The sequence below is a fragment of the Colletes latitarsis genome, chromosome 13 (assembly GCF_051014445.1).
Source record: "Colletes latitarsis isolate SP2378_abdomen chromosome 13, iyColLati1, whole genome shotgun sequence".
Lineage (NCBI taxonomy): Eukaryota > Metazoa > Arthropoda > Insecta > Hymenoptera > Colletidae > Colletes > Colletes latitarsis.
In genome coordinates, this window is record NC_135146.1 from 5,362,458 (window position 1) to 5,388,630 (window position 26,173).

Consider the following 26,173-nt stretch of genomic DNA (forward strand, 5'->3'; position numbering starts at 1 on the left):
CCCCAACCATGCATCCCATCGCCGCGCACCATAGCTTAGGATTGGAGGGCGATTTTATAGAGTCGCCATACTCATGGCCCAGGCGGTTAAGCCAAGACCCCCGTTCCTCCTGCCGTCACGTACCATTCACAAAACCAATAGGGAATTGTGAATGGGTCGTTGTGACGACCAACAGGAGGCTTACGGTGTGTGTATGACTCGGGTACCCCGGGTTCGTTAAGCCCGTACTGCAGCTGAAAGGCTGGCAGCCCCTGAGGGAATTATCAGAGGTATAGTAAAATTATAGTGAAATTACTAGTATGTATAAAAAAATTTACTTAATAATGAAATTAAAATCATTCAATTTTATTTGATCATTGAAATTGAGTGAATATTTAATTATCAGAGTTATAGTAAAATTATAGTGAAATTACTAGTATGTATAAAAAAATTTACTTAATAATGAAATTAAAATCATTCAATTTCATCTGATCATTGAAATTGAGTGAATATTTAATTATCAGAGGTATAGTAAAATTATAGTGAAATTACTAGTATGTATAAAAAAATTTACTTAATAATGAAATTAAAATCATTCAATTTCATCTGATCATTGAAATTGAGTGAATATTTAATTATCAGAGGTATAGTAAAATTATAGTGAAATTATTAGTATGTATAAAAAAATTTACTTAATAATGAAATTAAAATCATTCAATTTCATCTGATCATTGAAATTGAGTGAATATTTAATTATCAGAGGTATAGTAAAATTATAGTGAAATTACTAGTATGTATAAAAAAAATTTACTTAATAATGAAATTAAAATCATTCAATTTCATCTGATCATTGAAATTGAGTGAATATTTAATTATCAGAGGTATAGTAAAATTATAGTGAAATTACTAGTATGTATAAAAAAAATTTACTTAATAATGAAATTAAAATCATTCAATTTTATTTGATCATTGAAATTGAGTGAATATTTAATTATCAGAGTTATAGTAAAATTATAGTGAAATTACTAGTATGTATAAAAAAATTTACTTAATAATGAAATTAAAATCATTCAATTTCATCTGATCATTGAAATTGAGTGAATATTTAATTATCAGAGGTATAGTAAAATTATAGTGAAATTTCTAGTATGTATAAAAAAATTTACTTAATAATGAAATTAAAATCATTCAATTTCATCTGATCATTGAAATTGAGTGAATATTTAATTATCAGAGGTATAGTAAAATTATAGTGAAATTACTAGTATGTATAAAAAAATTTACTTAATAATGAAATTAAAATCATTCAATTTCATCTGATCATTGAAATTGAGTGAATATTTAATTATCAGAGGTATAGTAAAATTATAGTGAAATTACTAGTATGTATAAAAAAATTTACTTAATAATGAAATTAAAATCATTCAATTTCATCTGATCATTGAAATTGAGTGAATATTTAATTATCAGAGGTATAGTAAAATTATAGTGAAATTACTAGTATGTATAAAAAAATTTACTTAATAATGAAATTAAAATCATTCAATTTCATCTGATCATTGAAATTGAGTGAATATTTAATTATCAGAGGTATAGTAAAATTATAGTAAAATTACTAGTATGTATAAAAAAATTTACTTAATAATGAAATTAAAATTATTTTTATTTAATATTTATTTATATAAATAAACTAAATAAATAAAGTTATTAGGTTCATACCCTAAATATAGATTTTGAATGTCTTTTATATAATAAATAAAAAAAATAATAAATATTATATAATTAATATATTTATTAATTTAATTAATTCTATAAAATTCAAAATTTTATGTGCTTAAACACTAAAATATAATTTTTAAAAATTTTAGTAATATGCCTGAAAAAGGAATATTTTGATGAAATATTTATATAAATTAAATTTTTATTATTATATTTTATTAAAAATTTAAATTAGAATTATTAATTATTAAATTAAATAAAAAATTTATTTAATTTTATATTAAAAAAACTTTAAAATATGATAGTAAATTAAAATTATTAATTTTTTTAATTTTTTTTTTAAGAATTTTATCTTTATTATTTAATAATTGTATTATTGTTTGAATATTAATAGAAATTGTAAGTTTTACTATAGTTTATATTTTAATTATTGAAAAGGATATAAATTCTGCAGTTTTTTATTTTATAGTTTCTATAATTACTTCTTTATTATTATATTTTAGTATTATTATAAAAAATATTCTTAATATAGAAGAAATAGATAATTTACATATTGGTATTGTTTATTTTTTATTATATATAAAAATAGGTTTATATCCTATAAATTTTTGATTTTTAATATCTTCAAAAAATATAAATTGAATAAATTTATTTATTTTTTCTACTATTTTAAAAATTCAACCTATTTATTTAATACATTTAATATTAAAATTAGATGATCATATAATTGGATTTATTACTTTTAACTTATTGTATTCTAGAATTTTAGTTTTAAATACCAATTCTTTAAAATATATTATAATTTATTCTTCAATAATTCATACATGTTTATTGTTATTATTAATAATGATATCTATAAAATTATTTATTATTTATATAATTTTATACACTTTAATATCATTATTATTATTTCGATTATTAGGTATATTAAATATTGATAATAAATTTGATGTTTATAATTTAAATTTAAGTAAATCATTAAAAATATTAATAATATTTTTAATAATTATATATTCTAGATTTCCTCCAATATTAACATTTTTAATAAAATGGATATTATTAGAAAGTTTAATTACTAATTATAATAATTTAATGATTGTATTAATTGTTATATTAATTTCTAGAACTTTAATAACATGGACTTATTTAAATTTATTTTTATTTAATCATTATTTAAATTCAAAAATTAAATCTTATTCTTATAAGATTATAATTAGTACAATTATTCCTAAATGAATATTATTAATTTTATTTATAATTATATTTATATGTATATTATATTTATATGTTGAGATTTAATAAATTTTTAATTAAGTTTTTAATATTTTTAAATTTGCAATTTAATAGTTTATTTTAACTTATAAAAATTTAATTAAAAATAAATAATAATTTTTAATATAGAAAGAATTTTTATCTTTATAAATAAATTTACAATTTATCTCTTTTTCAGACACAATATTATTTAAATTTATTAATTTTATGAATTATTATAATTTAATTTTAATATTAAATATAAATATAAAATTTTAAGTTAAAATAAACTATTAAATTTCAAATTTAAAAATATAATATAATTGTAAATTTTAATAAATATTTATTATATCTTTAAATGATTTTATTCAACAAATCATAAGAATATTGGGATACTATATTTTATTTTTGCTATATGAACTGGAATAATTGGTTCTTCATTAAGAATAATTATTCGTATAGAATTAAGTTCACCTGGTATATGAATTAATAATGATCAAATTTATAATTCTATTGTTACTTCTCATGCTTTTATTATAATTTTTTTTATAGTAATACCTTTTTTAATTGGAGGATTTGGAAATTGATTAATTCCATTAATAATTGGTGCACCAGATATAGCATTTCCACGAATAAATAATATAAGATTTTGATTATTACCTCCTTCATTAATTTTATTATTAATAAGTAGTATTTTATATAGAGGAAGAGGAACAGGATGAACTATTTATCCTCCATTATCTTCATTAATATATCATTCTTCTTTATCTGTTGATTTAACTATTTTTTCTTTACATATTGCAGGTATTTCATCTATTATAGGGTCAATAAATTTTATTGTAACAATTTTAATAATAAAAAATTATAATTTAAATTATGATCAATTATCTTTATTTTCATGATCTGTTTTTATTACAACAATTTTATTATTATTATCTTTACCTGTATTAGCTGGTGCAATTACAATATTATTAACTGATCGTAATTTAAATACTTCATTTTTTGACCCTTCAGGTGGGGGAGATCCTGTACTTTATCAACATTTATTTTGATTTTTTGGTCACCCTGAAGTTTATATTTTAATTTTACCTGGATTTGGATTAATTTCACATATTATTTTTAATGAAAGTGGTAAAAAAGAAACATTTGGTAATATTGGAATAATTTATGCAATATTAGGGATTGGATTTTTAGGATTTATTGTATGAGCTCATCATATATTTACAGTTGGATTAGATGTTGATACACGAGCTTATTTTACTTCAGCAACTATAATTATTGCTATTCCTACTGGAATTAAAGTTTTTAGATGAATAGCAACATATTATGGATCTAAATTAATTATTAATCCTTCTATTTTATGATCAATAGGATTTATTTTTTTATTTACAATAGGAGGATTAACTGGAATTATATTATCTAATTCATCTATTGATATTATTTTACATGATACATATTATGTAGTAGCACATTTTCATTATGTATTATCTATAGGAGCAGTGTTTTCTATTATTGCAAGATTTATTTATTGATACCCAATTTTTACTGGTTTAATTTTAAATAAAAAATGATTAATTATTCAATTTTTATTAATATTTATTGGAGTAAATTTAACTTTTTTCCCTCAACATTTTTTAGGATTAATAGGAATACCTCGACGATATTCTGATTATCCTGATTCATATTATTGTTGAAATTTATTATCTTCTTTAGGATCTTTAATTTCATTAAATAGATTAATTTTATTAATTTATATTATTATAGAAAGATTAATTGCTAAACGATTAATTATTTTTAAATTTTATCAATGTTCTTTAGAATGATTACAAAATTATCCTCCTTTAGATCATTCATTTAATGAATTACCTTTTATTATTAAAATTATATATAATAAAAAGAATAAATAAAATTTATATATTATAAATAATTTTATAATTATAAAAAAAATTAAAAATATTTATTAATAATTAATATGGCAGATAAGTGCAATGAACTTAAGATTCTTAAATAAAAATAACAATTTTTTATTAATAATTTCACATTGAAAAATATTTTCTTTTCAAGATCCAAGTTCACCATTTTCTAATAATTTAAATTTATTTTATAATATTACTATAATTATAATAATTATAATTATTACATTTACATTATTAATTATATTAGATATTATAACTAATGAATTTATAAATCGATATTTGTTAAAGCATCATTTAATTGAAATTGTATGAACAATTTTACCTATATTAATTTTAATAATTATTGCTTTTCCTTCATTAAAAACATTATATTTTATTGATGAAATATGGAATCCTATTTTTTTTACAATTAAAGCTATTGGACATCAATGATATTGAAGTTATGAATATCCTGAATTTAAAAATTTTAATTTTAATTCTTATATAATTAAAGATTTAGATAAATTAGATTTATTTCGTTTATTAGATGTTGATAATCGATTAATTATTCCTTATAATATTCCTATTCGTTTATTAACTACATCATTAGATGTTATTCATTCTTGAACAATTCCATCATTGGGGATAAAAATAGATTCAATTCCAGGACGTATTAATCAAATAACTTTAATTTCAATACGATCAGGTTTATTTTTTGGACAATGTTCAGAAATTTGTGGAGCTAATCATAGATTTATACCAATTGTATTAGAAAGAACTAATTGTTCAAATTTTATAAATTGAATTAATATAAATAATTAATTATATATTATTATAAAAAATTAGTTAAATAATAATATTAAAATGTCATTTTAAAGTTATTGAATAATATATAATCAATATTTTTTTCATTAGATGTCTGAAATGTAAGAATTGGTCTCTTAAACCAAATAATAGTATTTAACAATTACTTCTAATGAAAATTTTTTTATCCCACAAATAATACCAATAAATTGATTAAATTTGTATATTTATAGATTAATTATAATTTTTATTATTTTAATTATAATTTATTTTATAAATTATAATAAAATTATAAAAACTAAATTTTATAAGAAACATTTATTCATTTATATATATAAATGGTAACAAATTTATTTTCTATTTTTGATCCTTCAACAAATATATATATATCAATAAATTGAATTATAATTATAATAGTATTAATATTAATTCCATTAATATATTGAATTAAATTATCACGTTATCAAATAATATTTATATTATTAATTAATTTAATTTTTAATGAATTTAAATTATTAGTAATATTTAAATATATATCTAATATTATTATTTTTATTAGTTTAATAATAATAATTTTATTTATAAATTTATTAGGATTATTTCCTTATAATTTTACACCAACAAGTCATTTAAATATTAATTTATCTTTATCTTTAACTTTATGATTAAGATTTATATTATTTGGATGAAGTGTAAATTTAAATTATATATTAATTCATTTAGTTCCATTAAATACACCTATATTTTTAATAAATTTTATAGTATTAATTGAATTAATTAGAAATATTATTCGTCCATGGACATTATCTATTCGATTAACTGCTAATATATTAGCAGGTCATTTATTATTATCTTTAATAGGATCATCAATAAATAATTTAATATTATTGTTTTTACCTTTAATTATTATTGTACAAAATATATTATTTATTTTAGAAATTTCAGTTTCTATAATTCAATCATATGTATTTTCAATTTTAAGTTTATTATATTTTAATGAATCTAATTAAAATTAAATATTAAAATGATAAATTCAAATCATCCTTTTCATTTAGTTACATTAAGGCCATGACCTTTAATAACTTCTTTATCTTTAATAAATTTATTAATAAGGGTATTAAATTGATTTATATTAAATAAGTTATTTTTTATATTATTAAATATATTAATTTTAATAATAATAATATTTCAATGATGACGAGATATTATTCGTGAAAGAACTTATCAAGGATTCCATACATTAAAAGTAATAATAATAATAAAATTTAGAATAATTTTATTTATTATTTCAGAATTATTTTTTTTTATTTCAATATTTTGAACTTATTTTCATAGATGTATTTCACCTAATATTGAAATTGGTAATTTATGACCTCCTAAAAATATTTTAATATTTAATCCTTATGATATTCCATTATTAAATTCAATTATTTTAATTTCATCTGGATTTATAATTACTTTAAGTCATAATTTATTATTAAATAATAAATTAAGATATAGAAAATTTTGATTATTATGTACAATTTTATTAGGAATTTATTTTTCATTATTACAATATTTAGAATATAATGAATCAAAATTTTGTATTAATGATAGAATTTTTGGATCTATTTTTTATTTATTGACAGGATTTCATGGAACACATGTAATTATTGGTATTTTATTTTTAATAACATGTTTATTTCGTATATCAATTAATCATTTTTCTAAAATTCATCATTTTCATTTTGAAGCTTCATCTTGATATTGACATTTTGTAGATATTATTTGATTATTTGTTTATATATTTATTTATTGATGAATATATTAAATTAATTAATAATATATATATAGTATAAAAATTATTACGATTAACTTCCAATTAAAAAATTTATTAATAATAATATATATAATTTTTAATTATATATTTATATTATTTATTATTATATTTATTTGTTTATTATTAACATTTATAAATTTATATTTTAAAATAAGGTATAAAAAAAATCGAGAAAAAATTTTACCAATTGAATGTGGATTTGATCCTTTATCTAATAGACGATTACCATTTTCTAATAATTTTTTTTTAATTTCATTAATTTTTTTAATTTTTGATGTTGAAATTATATTAATTTTACCTTTAGTTTTTGTAATAAAAGAATTTATATCTTTAATTTCAATAATTATATTTATATATTTTTTATTAATATTAATTATTGGTTTATTAATAGAATGATATTTAGGTTATTTAAATTGATTGAATTAATTTATTATATAGATTAATTTTAATAATCAAATTTTTAATTCGAAATTAAATGTAAATTTTTACTTTATATAATTTTTAATTTGGATATTAGTTAATTATAATAACATTTAAATTGCATTTAAAAATTTAATAAATAAATTATTAATATCTAAATTTAATTGAAACCAAAAAATTAGAGGTAAATTATTGTTAATAATTTAATTGAATTAGATATTCCAATTAAATTATTAATTTTTATAATTATTTATAAATAAAATTAATTTATATTATTTTTATATTGAAAATATAATATTTTGTTTAAATTATATAAATTTGAAATATAATAATTTAAGCTTCTAACTTAAAAATTAATGATTATTCATTAATATTTCTATTTAAAAAATTTATTTATCTTAATATTTTCAATATTATACTTTTATATTTAAGCTATTTAAATAATTTATAAAATTCAAATAAATAATAATAATATAATAGTATAAAAATTTATAATAACAATAAATTCTAATTTATTAAATATATATTTATTATTAAATATATTAAATATATATATTAATTTCAATATATATATACCCATAAATCTTTCAAATCATCCTTTTTCCATTAAAATTTCATATTTATATATAATATTAAATAAATTTTTATACCTATATTTAAATATATATATAGAAAAAAATATTGTTATAATAAAATTTATTAAATTTTTAAATAAATATATATTAAAATTATACATTAATAAACTAATTCAAAATCCATAAATATAAAAATTTAAAATTATTATTTTATCTAATATATATATATTAAATAAATATTTAATATAAATTAATTTAAATATATTATATCTAAAAAAAAAAGATAATATTAATAATATTATTATACAAAAAATTATTAATTTATTTTCTTTAAAATAAATTATAGGAATAAAATTATTATTAAAAAATATTAATCATAAAATTATTCGAATTCTATATCTAATTGTTAATATTATTGAAACAATAAAAATTAAATAAAAAATATAATTTAATTTTTTATTTATAAATATTTCAATAATTAAATCTTTTGAATAAAATCCAGATAAAAATGGGAATCCTATTAATATAATTAAACTTAAAATTATAATTAATCTTTTTATTGGCGTAATTATTAATATATTACCATATTTACGAATATCTTGATTATTATTTATTAAATGAATAAAATCCCCAGCACATAAAAATATTAATGATTTAAATAAAGCATGAATAATTATATGAAAAAACGCTAACTCATAATAATTAATACTTAAAGTTAATATTATTAAACCTAATTGTCTTAATGTTGATAAAGCAATAATTTTTTTTAAATCATATTCAAAATTAGCTATTAATCTTGCTATAAAAGTTGTTATTAAAGAAATATATAATATATATATATTAATATTTATATTTATTATAAATAATTTATTATATCGAATTAATAAATATACACCTGCAGTAACTAATGTTGACGAATGAACTAATGAAGAAACTGGAGTAGGGGCTGTTATAGCAGCAGGTAATCATAAAGAAAAAGGTATTTGAGCACTTTTAGTTATAGCTGTTAAAATTAATATAAAATTTAATATATTATTATAAAAATTATTATTGTAAATTAAACCATTTCAAGAACCTAAATTTATAAATATACAAATTATTAACAATAATCTAACATCTCCGATTCGATTACATAAAATTGTTAAGAATCCTGAATTATATGAATTATAATTTTGATAAAAAATAATTAAACAATAAGAAATTAATCCTAAACCATCTCAACCTAATATAATTCTAAAAATATTTGGACTTAAAATTATTAAACATATTGAAATTACAAATAATATTACTAAATAAATAAATCGTTTAATAAAAATTTCTGATTTTATATATTCAATTCTATATAATATTACTATAGAAGAAATTAATATTACAATTCTTAAAAAAATTAATCTTATATAATCTAAAAAAATTAAAAATTCAATTTTTATTCTATTAAAATTTAATATTAATCATTCAATATATATATTAAATTTAAATATATAAAAATATATTCCTATAATTATTAATATAAAACTTAAAATTAATATAAATAAACTATAAATAATTATTAATAATATAATTTAAAGTATTTTTATACATCATTGAATCCACAATTCAATATTTTTATTTAAACTATTTAAATTGATTTTTATTTATATATATTAATATATATATATATATATATATATTAACTTAAATTTAAATAAATATTTTTATTACAATTAAATTATATAAATAAATCTAAATTTAAAAATATAAAATTTAAAGGTAATCAATGTAAAATAATTACTAAAAATTCTAAAAACTTAAAATTTTTAATTTTTAAATAAAAATTTATTTTTCCATGATTTATATATCTAAATAAATATAAAGAATAAATAAATCTTAAAAATCTAATTAATATTAATATAAAAATTAATGAATTACATCAATTATATAAAATTATTATAGTAAAAATTTCTCTAATTAAATTTAATGATAAAGGAGCAGATATATTAGAAGAACATAATAAAAATCATAATAATGATATTTTTGAAGTAACATTTATAATACCTTTATTAATAATTATTAATCGGCTATTTGTTTCTTTATAAAATAAATTTACTATATAAAATAATCCTGATGAACATAAACCATGAGAAATTATTGTTAAATAACATCTATATAAACTTAAATTTTTTAAAGTTATTAATCTACTAATTAAAATACTTATATGAACTACTGAAGAATATGCAACTAAAATTTTTATATCAATCTGACGTAAACATAAAATTCTTAAAATAATACCTCCAATTATACTAATAATTATAATATAAATTTTAATAAATATTAAATTATTATAAAAAATTAAAATAAATCGTAATAATCCATATGTTCCTAATTTTAATATAATAGAAGCTAAAATTATTGAACAATATACAGGAGCTTCTACATGAGCTTTTAATAATCAATTATGTATACCAAAAATTGGAATTTTAACTAAAAAAGATAAAATTATAAATATAAATAGATAATTATTACAAATAAATAATTCTATTTCTATTATATTAAATATAATATAATTTTTATTTAAAATTATTAAAAATAAAAATAATAAAAATGGTAAAGAAAAAAATAATGTATAAAATATTAAATATATTCTTGCTAAAATTCGTATTTCACCTATTCCTCAATAAATAATTATTAAAAATATTAAAATTAATCTAACTTCAAAGAAAAAATAGAATATTAAAACATTATTAGATATAAAAAATAAAATTAAATTAATTAATAAAATTAATAAAAAATTAATAAATAAATTAAAATTAATTATTTTTAACCTTAATGATATAATAATAATACTAAAAATCCATAATCTTAAAATAATCATTATAAAAGAATAATTATTTAATCTAAAATTAAATCTATATTTATTTCATTCAATAAATAAATCATAATTTATAATTAATATAATTAATATTATATTAATTAAATTTCTTATTATAAATTTATATTTATAAAAATTATATATATAAATTAAAGCAAATGTATTAAATAAAATTATTATTACCATATTAAATTTAATTATTTTAATATTTTAATTATTATTACCATATTAAATTTATTATTCTAATATTTTGATTTCCATATTTATATATTAAATTAATAATTAAAGATAAACCTAATACTCTTTCACAAACAGAAAATACAATATAAAATAAAAATAATCATTCATCAAAATTTATAATTTTTAAATAAATAGTTATTATAATATTTAATATGATTATAAATTCAATTCTAATTAAAATTATTAATAATGAATCTTTAAATTTAAAAATTAATACTAGTCCTAAAAATAATATTAAATAAAAAAAATGATAATTAAATAATATATCACCAATAAAATCATATTTTATATATTTATTTTGAATATTTAAAATTAAATTAAGTTTTATAGTTTATTTAAAAACATTAATTTTGTAAATTAAAAAAAATAATATTTATTTAAAACAATTTTAATTTTCAAAAAAAAAAGAGTATTTTATCTTTAATTCCCAAAATTAATATTTTAAATAAACTATTTTTTGTTAATTTATAAATAATAATTTTAATTTTAAAATGATAATAATAATACCAAAAATAATAATTTTAATTAAATTAATTATTGTTTCAAATATAATTATATTAATTAGATTTTCAATAATAAAAATTAATTTACATCCATTAATATTTATAATAATTTTAGTTTTTTATATTATAAATATATTATTATTAATTAATTTAGATATAAATATAAATATATATAGTTATATAATTTTTATTTCAATAATTGGGGGATTAATAATTATATTTATATATTTTACTAGATTAATTAATAATTATAAAATAATTATATTTACTTATGAATATTATTCAATTTTATTAATATATATTATTATAATTTTAATTATAATTTATACATATTATAATTATATTTCAATTGATTTTATAATAAATAAAATTATATTTAAAAATATTAATTATTCAATTAAATTATTATATAAATTTCCTAATTGTATTTTTATTTTTATTTCAATTACTTATTTAATTTATTGTTTAAATTTAATTATAAAAATATCATTAATTAAATTTAAATCATTACGAAAAATTAAAAATTAATAGTATAAAAAATCTTATTATATTTAATTAATGAAAAATAAATTCATTAAATTATTTAAAGTTAATTCATTACTTAAAATTTTTAATAATTCATTAATTATTTTACCAACCCCATTAAATATTAATATTTTATGAAACTTTGGATCATTATTAGGGTTATATTTAATAATTCAAATTATTTCAGGGTTATTATTATCATTACATTATTGTCCAAATATTAATTATGCTTTTGAAAGAGTTATTCATATTATAAAAGATGTTAATAAAGGTTGATTAATTCGTTTAATTCATATAAATGGAGCTTCAATATATTTTATTTGTATATATATACATATTGGACGAAATATCTATTATCATTCATTTAAATCAATTAATGTATGATTTATTGGAATTATAATTTTATTACTTTCTATAGCTACAGCTTTTTTAGGATATGTATTACCATGAGGACAAATATCTTTTTGAGGTGCAACTGTAATTACAAATTTATTATCTGCATTACCATATATTGGGCAAGATATTGTTGAATGAATTTGAGGAGGATTTTCAATTAATAATGCAACATTAAATCGTTTTTATTCATTTCATTTTATTTTACCTTTAATTATTATATTTATAGTAATTTTACATTTATTTTATTTACATTTAAATGGATCAAATAACCCAATAGGTATAGATAGTAATATCTATAAAATTCCTTTTTATCCTTATTTTTTCATTAAAGATATTATAGGATTTATTTTAATTTTATATATTAATTTTATTATTGTTATACAAATTCCTTATTATTTAAGTGATCCAGATAATTTTATTATAGCAAATTCTATAATTACACCAGAACATATTAAACCAGAATGATATTTTTTATTTGCATATTCAATTTTACGAGCTATTCCAAATAAATTAGGAGGAGTATTAATATTATTTATATCAATTTTAATTTTATATTTTTTACCAATTATTAATAATTATAATATTAAATCAAGTAAATTTTACCCAATTAATAAAATTATATTTTGAATATTTGTTAATGTATTTATTTTATTAACTTGATTAGGTAGTCAATTAATTGAATATCCTTACACTAATTTAAGACAATTATTTTCATTATTATATTTCTCATATTTTTTATTAAATTCAATATTTAATAAATTTTGAGATAATATTATTATATTAAAATTTTAAATAAAATAAGTATAAAATTTTAAGTTTATGAGCTTGAATTAAGCATATATTTTGAAAATATAAGATAGAATATTATAAACTTCTATAAGCTTAAATTTTATAATAATAATTATATTTATATAAATTTATTAAATTATAAATTAAAAATTTATTTAATATTTTAATTTATAATATAATGTTAGAAAATTGTTTAAATATAAAAATAAAAAATAAATATATTAAAGTTATAGGTAAAAAAGTTTTTCAACATAAGTATATTAATTCATCATATCGAATACGAGGTAAAACTCCACGTATTCAAATAATTAATAATAAATGAAAATAATAAATTAATAAAAATTTAATTGAATATATATCAAATCCAAAAAATATAATACTTAAAATTATTCTTGCAAATCTAATTCTTAAATATTCAGCTATAAAAATTATAGTAAATTGTCTTCTAAAATATTCAGTATTAAATCCAGAAATTAATTCTGATTCACCTTCAATTAAATCAAATGGTGTACGATTTAATTCTATTAATATATTTAATATAAATATTAAATATAAAGGAAATAAAAGAATACAAAATTTAATATATTTTTGAAAAATAATAAAATTGTAAAAAGATATACTTTCAGTTAATAATATTATAATTAATAATATTAAAAATAATCTAATTTCATAAGAAATAGATTGTGCAATAGATCGAATTGATCCTAACATAGAATAATTAGAATTTGAAGATCATCCTATAATTATTATAGGAAAAACACTAAATCTTAAAATTCTTAATATAAATAAAATTGAAAAATTATTATTATATAAATTAAAATAAAAAGGTATTACTAATCATAATATAAAAGATAAAATTAAAATTAATATTGGACAAAATATATATTGATAAAAATTTGAATTTTTTAAAATAAAAAATTCTTTAAATAATAATTTTATAGCATCATTAATTGGTTGAAATAATCCTATAAATCCAGATTTATTTGGACCTTTTCGATCTTGAATATAACCTAAAATTTTTCGTTCATATAATGTTAAAAATGCAACAGCTATTAAATTTATTAAAATTAATAAAAATAAATAAATTAAACTTATATATATATAATTTAATAAAGAATAAATTATTATTTATATAATAACTTATATTTATACTAAATTCTAAATTTAATTGCACTAATTTGCTAAAATAATTAATAAAAATATTTATTAATTAATAAAAAATTATTTTAAATATAGAGTCCTTTCGTACAAAAATATTTATTTTTATTAAAGATAGAAACCGATCTGGCTTACGCCGATCTGAACTCAAATCATGTAAGATTTTAAAAGTCGAACAGACTTAATATTTAAACTACTGCATTTAAAATTTATCTTAATTCAACATCGAGGTTGTAATCATCTTTATTAATATGATCTTTCCAAAGATATTACACTGTTATCCCTAAGGTAATTTATCTATTAATTTTTAATAAAATTCATTTATTTAAACAATAATTATTGATTATTAATTATTTTAAAGTTTAATAAATTTAAATATCCTCCCAATAAAATATAATTTTATTAATATCAATTTAAAATATTAATATTAATAAAATTATATAAAATTCTATAGGGTCTTATCGTCCCTTAATATTATTTAAGCATTTTTACTTAAAATTAAAATTTAATTTTTATAATAAAGATAGTTTATATTTCATTAACTCTTTCATACAAGATTCCAATTAAAAACCTATTTATTATGCTACCTTTGTACAGTCAAAATACTGCAGCTATTTAAAATTTAATTCATTGAGCAGAATTGACTTTAAATTATTAACAAAAAGACATGTTTTTGATAAACAGGTGAATATAATTTTTGCTTAATTCCTATATTATATTTATAAATTAAATAAATATATTAATATAATAAAATTTACTAATTTTATCATTATAAATTAATTTAATTTAATTTTAATTAATTTTTTTTTATTAATTTATATTTTATTAATAAATTTTTAAATATTTAAATTTTATAAATTATTAAATTTTTTTTAATATTAACAAATTTTATGAATATAAATATATTTAAATAAATATTTTAAATAATAATTTTAAAATTAAAGTTTATCCCATAATTTTTTTATATTTAATAAATTTTATTTTATTATAAAATAAATTTTTATTAAATATATGAATTAAATTCATTTCAAAAAAAACTAGATATCAATAAAATCGAATAACGTATAATTTCTAAATAAATATTAATAATTAATTATTTTACATAAAAAATTATATTTATTTAGCTCTTTTATTTTCGAGAAATATATATATATATATAATTATAATTAATAAACCCTGATACAAAAGGTACAAAAATAATTTTTTTTTTTATTTAAAATTATTTAAAACTTTTACAATACTTATTAATATAAAAAATTTATTTAAAATATTTACTTAAACAAATTTATATTTAAAATTACTTTAATTATTATTAAATTAAATTAAACTTTAAAATAATATATATATATATATATATATATATTATATATATAAAATAAATATTTTTAGAATAAAAATTATTATTTAAATTTATTTAAAAATAAATTATTAATTAATTCTTTATTCTTAAACTAAAAACATTTTCCAATACTTCTACTTTGTTACGACTTTTTCCAATTTTTATATGAAAATGACGGGCGATTTGTACATTAAATTTACAACTTTCAATAATTTTAATTTAAAATTATTTACTTTTAAATCCTTTTTAAAATTTATATTAAAATAAATTATCCTTAAATATAAATTTTATTGTAACTCATTAAATCTTAATTATTCTACATTTTGATTTGAATTATAATTTAAATTAAATTTAATAAAAATATTTTTATTAAAATTTTTAAAAACAACAATACATAAAAATTAAATTAAGTAAATCTTATCGTGGATCATCAAATTAATTCACAAGTTCCTCTAAAATATTATTTAACCGCCAAATATTTTAATTTTAATGATTAACATTTAATAATCAATTGTATAATTTCTTTTTTAATAATAGGGTATCTAATCCTAGTTTTTAATAAAATTTACAAAATAACTAAATTTAATAAATAAATTTAAAATTATATTATTATTTCACTAAAATTATAATTAATTATTTATTTAATTCTTTTTTATTAAATTTATTTAAAATTATTATTATTAATTTATAGATGTAGTTTAACCGCAGATGCTGGCACTAAATTATCTTCTATTAATTTTTTTTTCCTAAATAAAATTTTCATTTATTTTTTAAATATAAAATTTAAATAATTTTTATAAATTTTATTTAAAAATTTATAATAAAAAAAAAAATTTATATAAATATTAAAATAATTAATTAATAATAAAACTAAAATTAAATTTTTATTAAAACTTTTAATTTTTAATTAAATCTTTTCATCGTAATAGAAAAATTTTATAATAAACTAAAATTTTATCAAATGAATGATTTTAATTTCATTATTAAGTAAATTTTTTTATACATACTAGTAATTTCACTATAATTTTACTATAACTCTGATAATTAAATATTCACTCAATTTCAATGATCAGATGAAATTGAATGATTTTAATTTCATTATTAAATAAATTTTTTTATACATACTAGTAATTTCACTATAATTTTACTATAACTCTGATAATTAAATATTCACTCAATTTCAATGATCAGATGAAATTGAATGATTTTAATTTCATTATTAAGTAAATTTTTTTATACATACTAGTAATTTCACTATAATTTTACTATAACTCTGATAATTAAATATTCACTCAATTTCAATGATCAGATGAAATTGAATGATTTTAATTTCATTATTAAGTAAATTTTTTTATACATACTAGTAATTTCACTATAATTTTACTATAACTCTGATAATTAAATATTCACTCAATTTCAATGATCAGATGAAATTGAATGATTTTAATTTCATTATTAAGTAAATTTTTTTATACATACTAGTAATTTCACTATAATTTTACTATAACTCTGATAATTAAATATTCACTCAATTTCAATGATCAGATGAAATTGAATGATTTTAATTTCATTATTAAGTAAATTTTTTTATACATACTAGTAATTTCACTATAATTTTACTATAACTCTGATAATTAAATATTCACTCAATTTCAATGATCAGATGAAATTGAATGATTTTAATTTCATTATTAAGTAAATTTTTTTATACATACTAGTAATTTCACTATAATTTTACTATAACTCTGATAATTAAATATTCACTCAATTTCAATGATCAGATGAAATTGAATGATTTTAATTTCATTATTAAGTAAATTTTTTTATACATACTAGTAATTTCACTATAATTTTACTATAACTCTGATAATTAAATATTCACTCAATTTCAATGATCAGATGAAATTGAATGATTTTAATTTCATTATTAAGTAAATTTTTTTATACATACTAGTAATTTCACTATAATTTTACTATAACTCTGATAATTAAATATTCACTCAATTTCAATGATCAGATGAAATTGAATGATTTTAATTTCATTATTAAGTAAATTTTTTTATACATACTAGTAATTTCACTATAATTTTACTATAACTCTGATAATTAAATATTCACTCAATTTCAATGATCAGATGAAATTGAATGATTTTAATTTCATTATTAAGTAAATTTTTTTATACATACTAGTAATTTCACTATAATTTTACTATAACTCTGATAATTAAATATTCACTCAATTTCAATGATCAGATGAAATTGAATGATTTTAATTTCATTATTAAGTAAATTTTTTTATACATACTAGTAATTTCACTATAATTTTACTATAACTCTGATAATTAAATATTCACTCAATTTCAATGATCAGATGAAATTGAATGATTTTAATTTCATTATTAAGTAAATTTTTTTATACATACTAGTAATTTCACTATAATTTTACTATAACTCTGATAATTAAATATTCACTCAATTTCAATGATCAGATGAAATTGAATGATTTTAATTTCATTATTAAGTAAATTTTTTTATACATACTAGTAATTTCACTATAATTTTACTATAACTCTGATAATTAAATATTCACTCAATTTCAATGATCAGATGAAATTGAATGATTTTAATTTCATTATTAAGTAAATTTTTTTATACATACTAGTAATTTCACTATAATTTTACTATAACTCTGATAATTAAATATTCACTCAATTTCAATGATCAGGTGAAATTGAATGATTTTAATTTCATTATTAAGTAAATTTTTTTATACATACTAGTAATTTCACTATAATTTTACTATAACTCTGATAATTAAATATTCACTCAATTTCAATGATCAGATGAAATTGAATGATTTTAATTTCATTATTAAGTAAATTTTTTTATACATACTAGTAATTTCACTATAATTTTACTATAACTTTGATAATTAAATATTCACTCAATTTCAATGATCAGATGAAATTGAATGATTTTAATTTCATTATTAAGTAAATTTTTTTATACATACTAGTAATTTCACTATAATTTTACTATAACTCTGATAATTAAATATTCACTCAATTTCAATGATCAGATGAAATTGAATGATTTTAATTTCATTATTAAGTAAATTTTTTTATACATACTAGTAATTTCACTATAATTTTACTATAACTCTGATAATTAAATATTCACTCAATTTCAATGATCAGATGAAATTGAATGATTTTAATTTCATTATTAAGTAAATTTTTTTATACATACTAGTAATTTCACTATAATTTTACTATAACTCTGATAATTAAATATTCACTCAATTTCAATGATCAGATGAAATTGAATGATTTTAATTTCATTATTAAGTAAATTTTTTTATACATACTAGTAATTTCACTATAATTTTACTATAACTCTGATAATTAAATATTCACTCAATTTCAATGATCAGATGAAATTGAATGATTTTAATTTCATTATTAAATAAATTTTTTTATACATACTAGTAATTTCACTATAATTTTACTATAACTCTGATAATTAAATATTCACTCAATTTCAATGATCAGATGAAATTGAATGATTTTAATTTCATTATTAAGTAAATTTTTTTATACATACTAGTAATTTCACTATAATTTTACTATAACTCTGATAATTAAATATTCACTCAATTTCAATGATCAGATGAAATTGAATGATTTTAATTTCATTATTAAGTAAATTTTTTTATACATACTAGTAATTTCACTATAATTTTACTATAACTCTGATAATTAAATATTCACTCAATTTCAATGATCAGATGAAATTGAATGATTTTAATTTCATTATTAAGTAAATTTTTTTATACATACTAGTAATTTCACTATAATTTTACTATAACTCTGATAATTAAATATTCACTCAATTTCAATGATCAGATGAAATTGAATGATTTTAATTTCATTATTAAGTAAATTTTTTTATACATACTAATAATTTCACTATAATTTTACTATAACTCTGATAATTAAATATTCACTCAATTTCAATGATCAGATGAAATTGAATGATTTTAATTTCATTATTAAGTAAATTTTTTTATACATACTAGTAATTTCACTATAATTTTACTATAACTCTGATAATTAAATATTCACTCAATTTCAATAAATCAAAATTTATTTATAATATAATTAAATTTTTATATATTACAATAAAAATTAAATTAATTAAAGAAAATAATCAAAATTTATTTTATAATATAATTAAATTTTTATATATTACAATAAAAATTAAATTAATTAAAGAAAATAATCAAAATTTATTTATAATATAATTAAATTTTTATATATTACAATAAAAATTAAATTAATTAAAGAAAATAATCAAAATTTATTTTATAATATAATTAAATTTTTATATATTATAATAAAAATTAAATTAATTAAAGAAAATAATCAAAATTTATTTTATAATATAATTAAATTTTTATATATTATAATAAAAATTAAATTAATTAAAGAAAATAATCAAAATTTATTCTATTTAAATAATAATTTTTATATAAACAATAATAATTAAATATATAAATATGTATTTATTATATTAAACTTTTTTTTTTTTTTTATATTAATAAATTTTTTAATATGAATAATTCAAATTATAAATTCATAAAATATATAATTTATATTTTATAATATAATTTATAATTTAATAATAATAAATTTAATATAATAAATATTTATTTATTAATAAATATTTAATTGATATATATATATATAATTATTGTTATAAAGAAAAAAGATAAATTATAGATTCATATACATATTATACATAATAAATATGTTAATCTATATATAATTATCTATAAATCTTGAGATCTATATACATCTATTAATATATACTAAGAGTCTAATTATAGATAATTATCTATGGATTTATCGAATATATAATTTATATTATAAAATATAATCCACAATTTAATAACAATAGATTTAATATAATAAATATTTATCTATTAATAAATATTTAATCGATATATATATATATAATTATTATTATAAAGAAAAAAAAATAAATTATAGATTAATATACATATTATACATAATAAATATGTTAATCTATATATAATTATCTATAAATCTTGAGATCTATATACATCTATCAATATATACTAAGAGTCTAATTATATATAATTATCTATGGATTTATCGAATATATAATTTATATTATAAAATATAATCCATTATTTAATAACAATAGATTTAATATAATAAATATTTATCTATTAATAAATATTTAATTGATATATATATATATAATTATTATTATAAAGAAAAAAAAATAAATTATAGATTAATATACATATTATACATAATAAATATGTTAATCTATATATAATTATCTATAAATCTTGAGATCTATATACATCTATTAATATATACTAAGAGTCTAATTATACATAATTATCTATGGATTTATCGAATATATAATCTATATTATAAAATATAATCCATAATTTAATAACAATAGATTTAATATAATAAATATTTATCTATTAATAAATATTTAATCGATATATATATATATAATTATTGTTATAAAGAAAAAAAAATAAATTATAGATTAATATACATATTATACATAATAAATATGTTAATCTATATATAATTATCTATAAATCTTGAGATCTATATACATCTATCAATATATACTAAGAGTCTAATTATACATAATTATCTATGGATTTATCGAATATATAATCTATATTATAAAATATAATCCACAATTTAATAATAATAGATTTAATATAATAAATATTTATCTATTAATAAATATTTAATTGATATATATATATATAATTATTGTTATAAAGAAAAAAAAATAAATTATAGATTAATATACATATTATACATAATAAATATGTTAATCTATATATAATTATCTATAAATCTTGAGATCTATATACATCTATCAATATATACTAAGAGTCTAATTATACATAATTATCTATGGATTTATCGAATATATAATCTATATTATAAAATATAATCCACAATTTAATAATAATAAATTTAATACAATAAATATTTATTTATTAATAAATATTTAATTGATATATATATATATAATTAATATTATATAATAAATAAATAAATTATATATATATATATGTATATAATTAATATTATATTAAAAAAAATAAGTTATATGTATATATCAATTAAATATTTATTAATAAATAAATATTTATTGTATTAAATTTATTATTATTAAATTGTGGATTATATTTTATAATATAGATTATATATTCGATAAATCCATAGATAATTATGTATAATTAGACTCTTAGTATATATTGATAGATGTATATAGATCTCAAGATTTATAGATAATTATATATAGATTAACATATTTATTATGTATAATATGTATATTAATCTATAATTTATTTTTTTTTCTTTATAACAATAATTATATATATATATATCGATTAAATATTTATTAATAGATAAATATTTATTATATTAAATCTATTGTTATTAAATTGTGGATTATATTTTATAATATAGATTATATATTCGATAAATCCATAGATAGTTATGTATAATTAGACTCTTAGTATATATTGATAGATGTATATAGATCTCAAGATTTATAGATAATTATATATAGATTAACATATTTATTATGTATAATATGTATATTAATCTATAATTTATTTTTTTTTCTTTATAACAATAATTATATATATATATATCAATTAAATATTTATTAATAGATAAATATTTATTATATTAAATCTATTGTTATTAAATTGTGGATTATATTTTATAATATAAATTATATATTCGATAAATCCATAGATAATTATCTATAATTAGACTCTTAGTATATATTAATAGATGTATATAGATCTCAAGATTTATAGATAATTATATATAGATTAACATATTTATTATGTATAATATGTATATTAATCTATAATTTATTTTTTTTTCTTTATAACAATAATTATATATATATATATCGATTAAATATTTATTAATAGATAAATATTTATTATATTAAATCTATTGTTATTAAATTATGGATTATATTTTATAATATAAATTATATATTCGATAAATCCATAGATAATTATGTATAATTAGACTCTTAGTATATATTAATAGATGTATATAAATCTCAAGATTTATAGATAATTATATATAGATTAACATATTTATTATGTATAATATGTATATTAATCTATAATTTATTTTTTTTTCTTTATAATAATAATTATATATATATATATCAATTAAATATTTATTAATAGATAAATATTTATTATATTAAATCTATTGTTATTAAATTGTGGATTATATTTTATAATATAAATTATATATTCGATAAATCCATAGATAATTATGTATAATTAGACTCTTAGTATATATTGATAGATGTATATAGATCTCAAGATTTATAGATAATTATATATAAATTAACATATTTATTATGTATAATATGTATATTAATCTATAATTTATTTTTTTTTCTTTATAATAATAATTATATATATATATATCGATTAAATATTTATTAATAAATAAATATTTATTATATTAAATTTATTGTTATTAAATTGTGGATTATATTTTATAATATAGATTATATATTCGATAAATCCATAGATAATTATCTATAATTAGACTCTTAGTATATATTAATAGATGTATATAGATTCCAAGATTTATAGATAATTATATATAGATTAACATATTTATTATGTATAATATGTATATTAATCTATAATTTATCTTTTTTCTTTATAACAATAATTATATATATATATATCAATTAAATATTTATTAATAAATAAATATTTATTATATTAAATTTATTATTATTAAATTATAAATTATATTATAAAATATAAATTATATATTTTATGAATTTATAATTTGAATTATTCATATTAAAAAATTTATTAATATAAAAAAAAAAAAAAAATTTAATATAATAAATACATATTTATATATTTAATTATTATTGTTTATATAAAAATTATTATTTAAATAGAATAAATTTTGATTATTTTCTTTAATTAATTTAATTTTTATTATAATATATAAAAATTTAATTATATTATAAAATAAATTTTGATTATTTTCTTTAATTAATTTAATTTTTATTATAATATATAAAAATTTAATTATATTATAAAATAAATTTTGATTATTTTCTTTAATTAATTTAATTTTTATTGTAATATATAAAAATTTAATTATATTATAAATAAATTTTGATTATTTTCTTTAATTAATTTAATTTTTATTGTAATATATAAAAATTTAATTATATTATAAAATAAATTTTGATTATTTTCTTTAATTAATTTAATTTTTATTGTAATATATAAAAATTTAATTATATTATAAATTAATTTTGATTTATTGAAATTGAGTGAATATTTAATTATCAGAGTTATAGTAAAATTATAGTGAAATTACTAGTATGTATAAAAAAATTTACTTAATAATGAAATTAAAATCATTCAATTTCATCTGATCATTGAAATTGAGTGAATATTTAATTATCAGAGTTATAGTAAAATTATAGTGAAATTACTAGTATGTATAAAAAAATTTACTTAATAATGAAATTAAAATCATTCAATTTCATCTGATCATTGAAATTGAGTGAATATTTAATTATCAGAGTTATAGTAAAATTATAGTGAAATTACTAGTATGTATAAAAAAATTTACTTAATAATGAAATTAAAATCATTCAATTTCATCTGATCATTGAAATTGAGTGAATATTTAATTATCAGAGTTATAGTAAAATTATAGTGAAATTACTAGTATGTATAAAAAAATTTACTTAATAATGAAATTAAAATCATTCAATTTCATCTGATCATTGAAATTGAGTGAATATTTAATTATCAGAGTTATAGTAAAATTATAGTGAAATTACTAGTATGTATAAAAAAATTTACTTAATAATGAAATTAAAATCATTCAATTTCATCTGATCATTGAAATTGAGTGAATATTTAATTATCAGAGTTATAGTAAAATTATAGTGAAATTACTAGTATGTATAAAAAAATTTACTTAATAATGAAATTAAAATCATTCAATTTCATCTGATCATTGAAATTGAGTGAATATTTAATTATCAGAGTTATAGTAAAATTATAGTGAAATTACTAGTATGTATAAAAAAATTTACTTAATAATGAAATTAAAATCATTCAATTTCATCTGATCATTGAAATTGAGTGAATATTTAATTATCAGAGTTATAGTAAAATTATAGTGAAATTACTAGTATGTATAAAAAAATTTACTTAATAATGAAATTAAAATCATTCAATTTCATCTGATCATTGAAATTGAGTGAATATTTAATTATCAGAGTTATAGTAAAATTATAGTGAAATTACTAGTATGTATAAAAAAATTTACTTAATAATGAAATTAAAATCATTCAATTTCATCTGATCATTGAAATTGAGTGAATATTTAATTATCAGAGTTATAGTAAAATTATAGTGAAATTACTAGTATGTATAAAAAAATTTACTTAATAATGAAATTAAAATCATTCAATTTCATCTGATCATTGAAATTGAGTGAATATTTAATTATCAGAGTTATAGTAAAATTATAGTGAAATTACTAGTATGTATAAAAAAATTTACTTAATAATGAAATTAAAATCATTCAATTTCATCTGATCATTGAAATTGACTGAATATTTAATTATCAAAGTTATAGTAAAATTATAGTGAAATTACTAGTATGTATAAAAAAATTTACTTAATAATGAAATTAAAATCATTCAATTTCATCTGATCATTGAAATTGAGTGAATATTTAATTATCAGAGTTATAGTAAAATTATAGTGAAATTACTAGTATGTATAAAAAAATTTACTTAATAATGAAAT

General features: G+C 14.2%; 2 long non-coding RNA genes and 1 pseudogene across 2 annotated transcripts in view; 2 read left to right on the forward strand and 1 right to left on the reverse strand.

Moving 5' to 3' along the window:
• LOC143349596 (uncharacterized) overlaps positions 1–13,767 on the reverse strand; it is a 69,177-nt gene extending 55,410 nt beyond the window's left edge. The window contains exon 1 of the long non-coding RNA XR_013080949.1: positions 12,720–13,767. This is a non-coding gene — a long non-coding RNA (uncharacterized LOC143349596). The remainder of the gene's footprint in view (positions 1–12,719) is intronic.
• LOC143349595 (uncharacterized) overlaps positions 1–26,173 on the forward strand; it is an 83,673-nt gene that overhangs the window by 48,911 nt on the left and 8,589 nt on the right. The window lies entirely within an intron of this gene.
• On the forward strand, positions 4,938–5,748 carry LOC143349558 (cytochrome c oxidase subunit 2 pseudogene; annotated as a pseudogene).